Source organism: Arachis stenosperma, chromosome 9 (assembly GCF_014773155.1).
Source record: "Arachis stenosperma cultivar V10309 chromosome 9, arast.V10309.gnm1.PFL2, whole genome shotgun sequence".
NCBI lineage: Eukaryota > Viridiplantae > Streptophyta > Magnoliopsida > Fabales > Fabaceae > Arachis > Arachis stenosperma.
The window spans coordinates 64,576,978-64,585,139 of NC_080385.1; the positions used below are offsets into that span (position 1 = coordinate 64,576,978).

Genomic DNA, 8,162 nt, shown 5'->3' on the forward strand with positions numbered 1-8,162 from the left:
TGTTGAGGTCTCTCTTGATTCTTCCATGAGAAATTTGGGTGATTTCTCCATGAAGAATTATAGGTGTTTCCATAGGGTTCCCCTAGGTAATTCACCTCTTCCATTGAAGGGTTCTCAAGATCATAAGCTTCTTCCTCAGATGAAGCATCCTTAGTACTGCCAGGTGCATTTTGCATTCCAGACAGACTTTGAGAAATCAAATTGACTTGTTGAGTCAATATCTTGTTCTGAGCCAGTATGGCATTCAGAGCATCAATCTCAAGAACTCCTTTCTTCTGACCAGTCCCATGGTTCACAGGATTCCTTTCAGAAGTGTACATGAATTGGTATTTGCAACCATTTCAATGAGTTCCTGAGCCTCTGTAGGCGTCTTCTTCAGATGAAGAGATCCTCCAGCAGAGCTATCCAAGGACATCTTGGATAATTCAGAGAGACCATCATAGAAAATACCTATGATGCTCCATTCAGAAAGCATGTCTGAGGGACATTTTCTGATTAATTGTTTGTATCTTTCCCAAGCTTCATAGAGGGATTCTCCATCCTTCTGTCTGAAGGTTTGGACTTCCACTCTAAGCTTACTCCATTTTTGAGGTGGAAAGAACTTTGCCAAGAAGGCATTGACTAGCTTTTCCCAAGAGTCCAGGCTTTCTTTAGGTTGAGAGTCCAACCATATTCTAGCTCTGTCTCTTATAGCAAAAGGGAATAGCATCAGTCTGTAGACCTCAGGGTCAACCCCATTAGTCTTGACTGTGTCACAGATTTGCAAGAATTCAGCTAAGAACTGATGAGGATCTTCCATTGGAAGTCCATGGAACTTGCAATTCTGTTGCATTAGAGAAACTAATTGAGGCTTAAGCTCAAAGTTGTATGCTCCAATGGCAGGGATAGAGATGCTTCTCCCATAGAAGTCGGGAGTAGGTGCAGTAAAGTCACCCAGCACCTTCCTTGCATTGTTGGCATTGTTGTTGTTTTCGGCTGCCATGGGTTCTTCTTCTTTAAAGAATTCGGTTAGGTCCTCTACAGAGAGTTGTGCCTTAACTTCTCTTAGCTTTCGCTTCAAGGTCCTTTCAGGTTCAGGGTCAGCTTCAACAAGAATGCCTTTGTCTCTACTCCTACTCATATGAAAGAGAAGAGAACAAGAAAATGTGGAATCCTCTATGTCACAGTTATAGAGATTCCTTGAGGTGTCAGAGGAAACAAAAAATAGAAGAAGGAAGTAGAAGAATTCGAACTTGATTAGATAGAGTTCGAGTTGTGCATTAAGAAGGAGTAGTACTCCATAAATAGAAGGATGTGGGAGGAAGGAAGAGAATTTTCGAAAATTAATTAGAAAGATGTCAAAAACATTTTAAAAATTGATTGATAATTTTCGAAAATTCAAAGTGGAAAAGAAATCAAGTGATTTTTGAAAAAGATTTTGAAATTAGAAGTTAAAAAGATTTGATTGAAAACTTATTTTGAAAAAGATGTGATTAAAAAGATATGATTGAAAAGATTTGATTTGAAAACAATTTTAAAAGATATGTTTTGAAAACAATTTTTAAAAGATATGATTTGAAAACAATTTTAAAAGATATGATTTTAAAAATTAATGACTTGCCTAACAAGAAAAGATATGATTCAAACATTAAACCTTTCTCAACAGAAAAGGTAATATACTTGAGATGTTCAATCAAATCATTAATTGTTAGTAAGTATCTTTGAAAAAGGAAAGAAATTGATTTTGAAAACATTTGATTGAAAAGATATGATTTGAAAAAGATTTGATTTTGAAAAACTTTGAAAACTTGAAAAAAAATTGCATTAAAAACAAAATCTTCCCTCTTGTGCCATCCTGGCGTTAAACGCTCAGAATGGTGCACATTCTGGCGTTTAACGCCCAAAACTCTACCCTTTTGGGCGTTAAACACCCAGCCAGGCACCCTGGCTGGCGTTTAAACGCCAGTCTGTCTTCTTCACTGGGCATTTTTGAATGCCCAGCTTTTTCTGTATAATTCCTCTGCTGTATGTTCTGAATCTTCAATTCTCTGTATTATTGACTTGATAAGACACAAATTAAAGATATTTTTGGATTTTTAATAATCAAAATGCAACTAAAATCAAATAATAATGCATGCAAGACACCAAACTTAGCAGTTTGTATACCATTGACACTAACAAAATGAGAATGCATATAACACTCAAGTCAAAAGAATTCAAAGATCAGAGTAAGAAATCATCAAGAATTACTTGAAGATCCTTAAGACACATGAATGAATACATGCAATTGACACCAAACTTAAGATGAGACTCTAGACTCAAACAAGAAATATTTTTGGATTTTATGATTTTGTAAATTTTTTTGTGCTTTTCGAAAATTAAGTGAAAAAAGATATCAAAATTCTTAATGAGAATTCCAGGAATCAGTGCAATGCTAGTCTAAGACTCCGGTCCAGGAATTAGACATGGCTTCACAACCAGCCAAGCTTTCAAAGAAAGCTTCGGTCCAAAACACTAGACATGGCCAATGGCCAGCCAAGCCTTAGCAGATCATTGCTCCAATAGCAAGATTGATAGAGATCAACAAGCTATTGTGATGATTAGTTGAAACCTCGGTCCAATAAGATTAGACATGGCTTCTCAGCCAGCCAGATTTCAACAAATCATCATGAAACTCTAGAATTCATCTTCAAGAATTTCGAAAAAAAATAAATACCTAATCTAAGCAACAAGATGAACCGTCAGTTGTCCATACACGAACAATCCCCGGCAACGGCGCCAAAAACTTGGTGTTGTTGCCGGGTCAAAACATGGCACTGTTATTGCAGGGAACAAATGCGAAACCGTAGTTAGGACATTTAATTCCCCGGCAACGGCGCCAAAAACTTGGTGCACGAAATTGTGATCACTACTTTGTCCATATTCAAATAATCCCCGGTAATGGCTCCAAAGACTTGGTGCTCAATACCATGGCATTACACAACTTCGCACAACTAACCAGCAAGTGCACTGGGTCGTCCAAGTAATAAACCTTACGTGAGTAAGGGTCGATCCCACGGAGATTGTTGCTATGAAGCAAGCTATGGTCACCTTGTAAATCTCAGTCAGGCAGACTCAAATGGGTATAGTGATAAACGAATAAAGCATAAAGATAAAGATAGAGATACTTATGTATATCATTGGTGAGAGCTTCAGATAAGCGCATGAAGATGCCTTCCCTTCCGTCTCTCTGCTTTCCTACTGTCTTCATCCAATCCTTCTTACTCCTTTCCATGGCAAGCTCGTGTAGGGTTTCACCGTTGTCAATGGCTACCTCCCATCCTCTCAGTGAAAACGATTGCATATGCTCTGTCACAGCATAGCGGAATTCAGCTGTCGGTTCTCGGTCAGGCCGGAATAAAATCCATTGATCCTTTTGCGTCTGTCACTAATGCCCCGCCTGCTAGGAGTTTGAAGCACGTCACAGTCATTCAATCATTGAATCCTACTCAGAATACCACAGACAAGGTTAGACCTTCCGGATTCTCTTGAATGCCGCCATCAGTTCTTGCCTATACCACGAAGACTCTGATCTCACGGAATGGCTGGCTCGTTTGTCAGGCGAGCACTCGGGTGTCAGGCGATCAACCATGCATCGTGTTATCAGGAATCCAAGAGATATTCACTAGAGCTTTGATTGCTTGTAGAACAAGAGTGGTTGTCAGTCACTTTGTTCATGAGTGAGAATGATGATGAGTGTCACGGATCATCACCTTCATCAAGTTGAAGAACAAGTTATATCTTGGACAAAGAACAAGCGGAATTGAATAGAAGAACAATAGTAATTGCATTAATACTCGAGGTACAACAGAGCTCCACACCTTAATCTATGGTGTGTAGAAACTCCACCGTTGAAAATACATAAGAACAAAGTCTAGGCATGGCCGAATGGCCAGCCTCCCAAAGAGGGTTCAATCATAAAAACATGATCAAAAGATCTAAGATTGAAAGATCTCCGATTGAAAGATCTCAAAATACAATAGTAAAAGGTCCTACTTATAGAAAACTAGTAGCCTAAGGTGTACAAAGATGGGTAAATGACATAAAAATCCACTTCCGGGCCCACTTGGTGTGTGCTTGGGCTGAGCAAATGAAGCATTTTCGTGTAGAGACTCTCCTTGGAGTTAAAGGCCAGCTTTTATGCCAGTTTGGGCGTTTAACTCCCATTTAGGTGCCAGTTCCGGCGTTTAACGCTGGAATTCCTGAGGGTGACTTTGAACGCCGGTTTGGGCCATCAAATCTTGGGCAAAGTATGGACTATCATATATTGCTGGAAAGCCCAGGATGTCTACTTTCCAACGCCGTTGAGAGCGCACCAATTGGGCTTCTGTAGCTCCAGAAAATCCACTTCGAGTGCAGGGAGGTCAGAATCCAACAGCATCTGCAGTCCTTTTGAGTCTCTGGATCAGATTTTTGCTCAGATCCCTCAATTTCAGCCAGAAAATACCTGAAATCACAGAAAAACACACAAACTCATAGTAAAGTCCAGAAAAGTGAATTTTAACTAAAAACTAATAAAAATATACTAAAAACTAACTAGATCATACTAAAAACATACTAAAAACAATGCCAAAAAGTGTACAAATTATCCGCTCATCAGTAGGCTTTTTTTTTATCTTTTATATGTTAATTATGTGACAAATAAATAATATAAAATTAAATAATTTTTTTGCAATACAATTTAGGAAATTAATAAATGGTACTCTATATAATTAAATATCAAATCCAGTACTCTACATAATTAATAGCTTAGATAGTTTAGGAAATTAACATATTAATGTTTTTAACGAATCTTTGATGGGTGCGAATTTTCTTGCGTCCTATATATATGCCAATCAAATAACTTAGCCAATATGTAAAATAAATAATATTGTGGTAGACAAAATTATTAATTTAATTTATTTTCAAAATAAATATTTATGTATTCAAATTTTGAACATAATACTCTACATAATCAATATTTAAAAAAATTAAAAAAATATTATTACAAAGTAATTTAAAAAAAATAAGTTAACAAAATATTTATAGAACTCTTTCATTCAATTACTGATAGGTAAGGACATATAAAAAACATAAAACACATATCAAATAAAAAAAAACTGTTTTCTTTCTGCATCAAATTGATAAGACAAAAAAAATATTTCTTTCTACATTAAATTGATAAAAAAAAAAGACATAGTAGTATTTTCATATGTCAAAAGTTGAGAATAAATTAAAAAGGCAGATGAATGATTGAAAATATAGATTAGATAAGTAAACTAAAGAGAAGAAAAGATATAAGTGGATGTTATATGTGAAAATAGTAACTGTAAGACTAAATGAAATTAACAACTGCAGTTGATGAAGGCAATGAAAGAAGACGAAGGCGAGAGTGTTGAAGAAATGAGAATAATAGAATAGCAAGAAAAATACAGAAAAGTAAAAACTAAACTACTGAAAGGATAACGTACTCAGAACAAAAGGATATAAATTAAAATTAATATAAGATTAAACAAAATATGAACATGATAAAGAATGAAGACAATGACAGAACAAACGATATAAACTAAAACTAACATAGAATTAAACAAAGCATGAAGATATTGATAGAACAAACGATATAAACTAAAACTAACATAGAATTAAACAAAACATGAAGATGATGAAGAATGTGAAGATATTGATATTCATACCAGTCCATTTTCTTTTTATTTATTAGCAATTTACAGATTGTCTTACATTTTTTAAAACTGTCATTTTAGTGGGAAGTTATTGGATTTTTCAAAATAAATTTTATGTCTATTTTGTCATTATAATTTAATTTCCAAAATAGTTTATTGTAAGATTAATATAGTCCAAAAAATTGAACACCAAAATCATAGTCAACTCTCTGTATTGGCTCTATATATTGTTGTTAGACGTATAATATATATATATATATATATATATATATATATAGAAAAAATAATAAATTAAAACTTACATGGCTCATGAAATAGAAAAATAAAGAGAAGAAAATAATCATAAAGGTTGAAACAATAAAAAATGTATACCATAGTTCTTATCTTGCCACATTTAAATATTATATGTCAATCTAATAATTAATAAAAAATAATATTATCTAATGTAAAATAGATTAAAAATAAAAAAGAAATTAATAAAATCAATTAACAAAATTCTTATTTTAAGTCGCCAAATTATTTGAAAAATCAATTAACAAAGTTTTTATATTGCTACATTTATTATGTTATCTGTCAAACTAATAATTAATAAAAAATAATATTGTCGTAGACAAAATTAATAATTTAATTTAGTTTTAAAGTAAATATTTATGTATTCAAATTTCGAACATAATACTCTACATAATCAATATTTTAGAAAATTAAAAAAAAATTATTACAAAGCATTTAAAATAATTAACAAAATATTTATGAAACTTTTCATTCAATCATTAATAGTCAAAGACATATAAAAAAATAAAAACAGATATCAAATAAAAAGAAACTGTTTTCTTTCTGCATCAAATTGATAAGACAAAAAAAATTATTTTTTTTACATTAAATTGATAAAAATAAAAGGAGATACAGTACTATTTTCATACGTCAAAAGTTGGGAATAAATTAAAAAAGCAGAGAAATGACTGAAAATATAGATTAGATAAGTAAACTAAAGAGAAGAGATATAAGTGAATGTTATGCGTAAAAGTAGTAACTCAATGAAATTTGCAACTACAATGGATGAATGCAATGGAAGAGGATGGAGGCGAGAGTGTTGAAGAAAGGAGAAGAACAGAACAGCAAGAAAAATATAGAAAAGTAAAATCCAAACTACAGTGGATGGATGCAATGGAAGTTGCGTTGTTATATTTATAGAAGTAACAAAACTGTTTTCATTTTAGTGGGAAGTTAATAGAAGTAACAAAACTGTTTTTATTTTAGTAAGGGGATATAATAAAAATATAAATTAAAAATTTTAAAAAAATAATGAGATTAAAAAAAATCTAACAATTAAATATAAAATTTAAAAAATAAAATATTTTTTAACAATTGGAATTATGCACGAAGATAAAGAGTCTTTTGAAAATAAATTTTTATCTCGGTCTCAAATTAAATACTATTAAAAATAAATAATTAAACTTAATAACGTTTATAAATATTAAATTTGTAAATAATATTTTTAAATTTATATTTTGATTTTGTTACACATAATTTTTAATTGAATAATATTGAAGCGGTTATATAATTATTTTTATGGTCAATAAATCTGACAGTTTTTTCAAAATTCGAAAAGTTATTGATAAGAAGATGTATAATGAATTATGAATGATTTTTTCTAAATGCACAATTTTTATACTCTCCTATTTTTTTTATTAATTATTCTTACAGTTTGATATTTAAAACGAAAAAAATAAGCATTCCTATTTCTTCTATCTTTCACTATTTATAAAAAAATGAAGGCCTCTTCATATTTAGATTCATATTTTGACCTACCACTTAAAATATATGAAGACAAATATGAATATTCATGACATTTAAGTAAAAATTATTTTTTGTAAATAACTAACATATATTTTGGTTTATGTATACTCTTTTTAAATTAGGATAATGTTATTATCATTTTTAAATTATATTTTTTCTGATAATATATATACCTCTCTATTGCGAGCTTTTATAATTTAATATTTAAAGATTTTTTATAGTAATTTTAATTTTAATAAAATATGATATAAATAAGATCACATCAATATTAAAATAAAAAAATACTTATCTAACAAATTTAAAGAGAAAATAATATATTAACAAAAAAATAAAATTAATTTCTTAAAAATAATAGAAAAGCGGCTGAACAGGCACGATAGTGCCTGTTGAGCCGCTAGTACATATAAACAGGTAATGGAGTTTACTCTAGACTCAGAAGACTACCTAGAGCGGAATCCTCTTTGCAGAACAGTCATAAGCAAACTACGGAAGGGTACTCATGCTTCCATCTAAAGGGGAAAGCGAGAGAAAAGGGGTAAGAACTGGGGAGTTTTTAGTAGGGCCGGGGTTATTAGTTACGTTCATTAATTCTGTGTTGTTTAGCAAATTAATAGTAGAATACAAAGAAGCAGCAAACAGAAGAAATAGATAAATAGAGAAAATAGAGAAAACAAAAAGCAAAACACA

General features: G+C 31.6%; 1 non-coding gene across 1 annotated transcript; it reads left to right on the forward strand.

Annotated features, from left to right (window-relative positions):
- Window positions 1-469: 469 nt before the first annotated feature.
- Window positions 470-577, forward strand: LOC130952435 (small nucleolar RNA R71). Its single transcript, XR_009074615.1, has one exon. It is a non-coding gene; the product is annotated as a small nucleolar RNA R71 (small nucleolar RNA).
- Window positions 578-8,162: the final 7,585 nt, after the last annotated feature.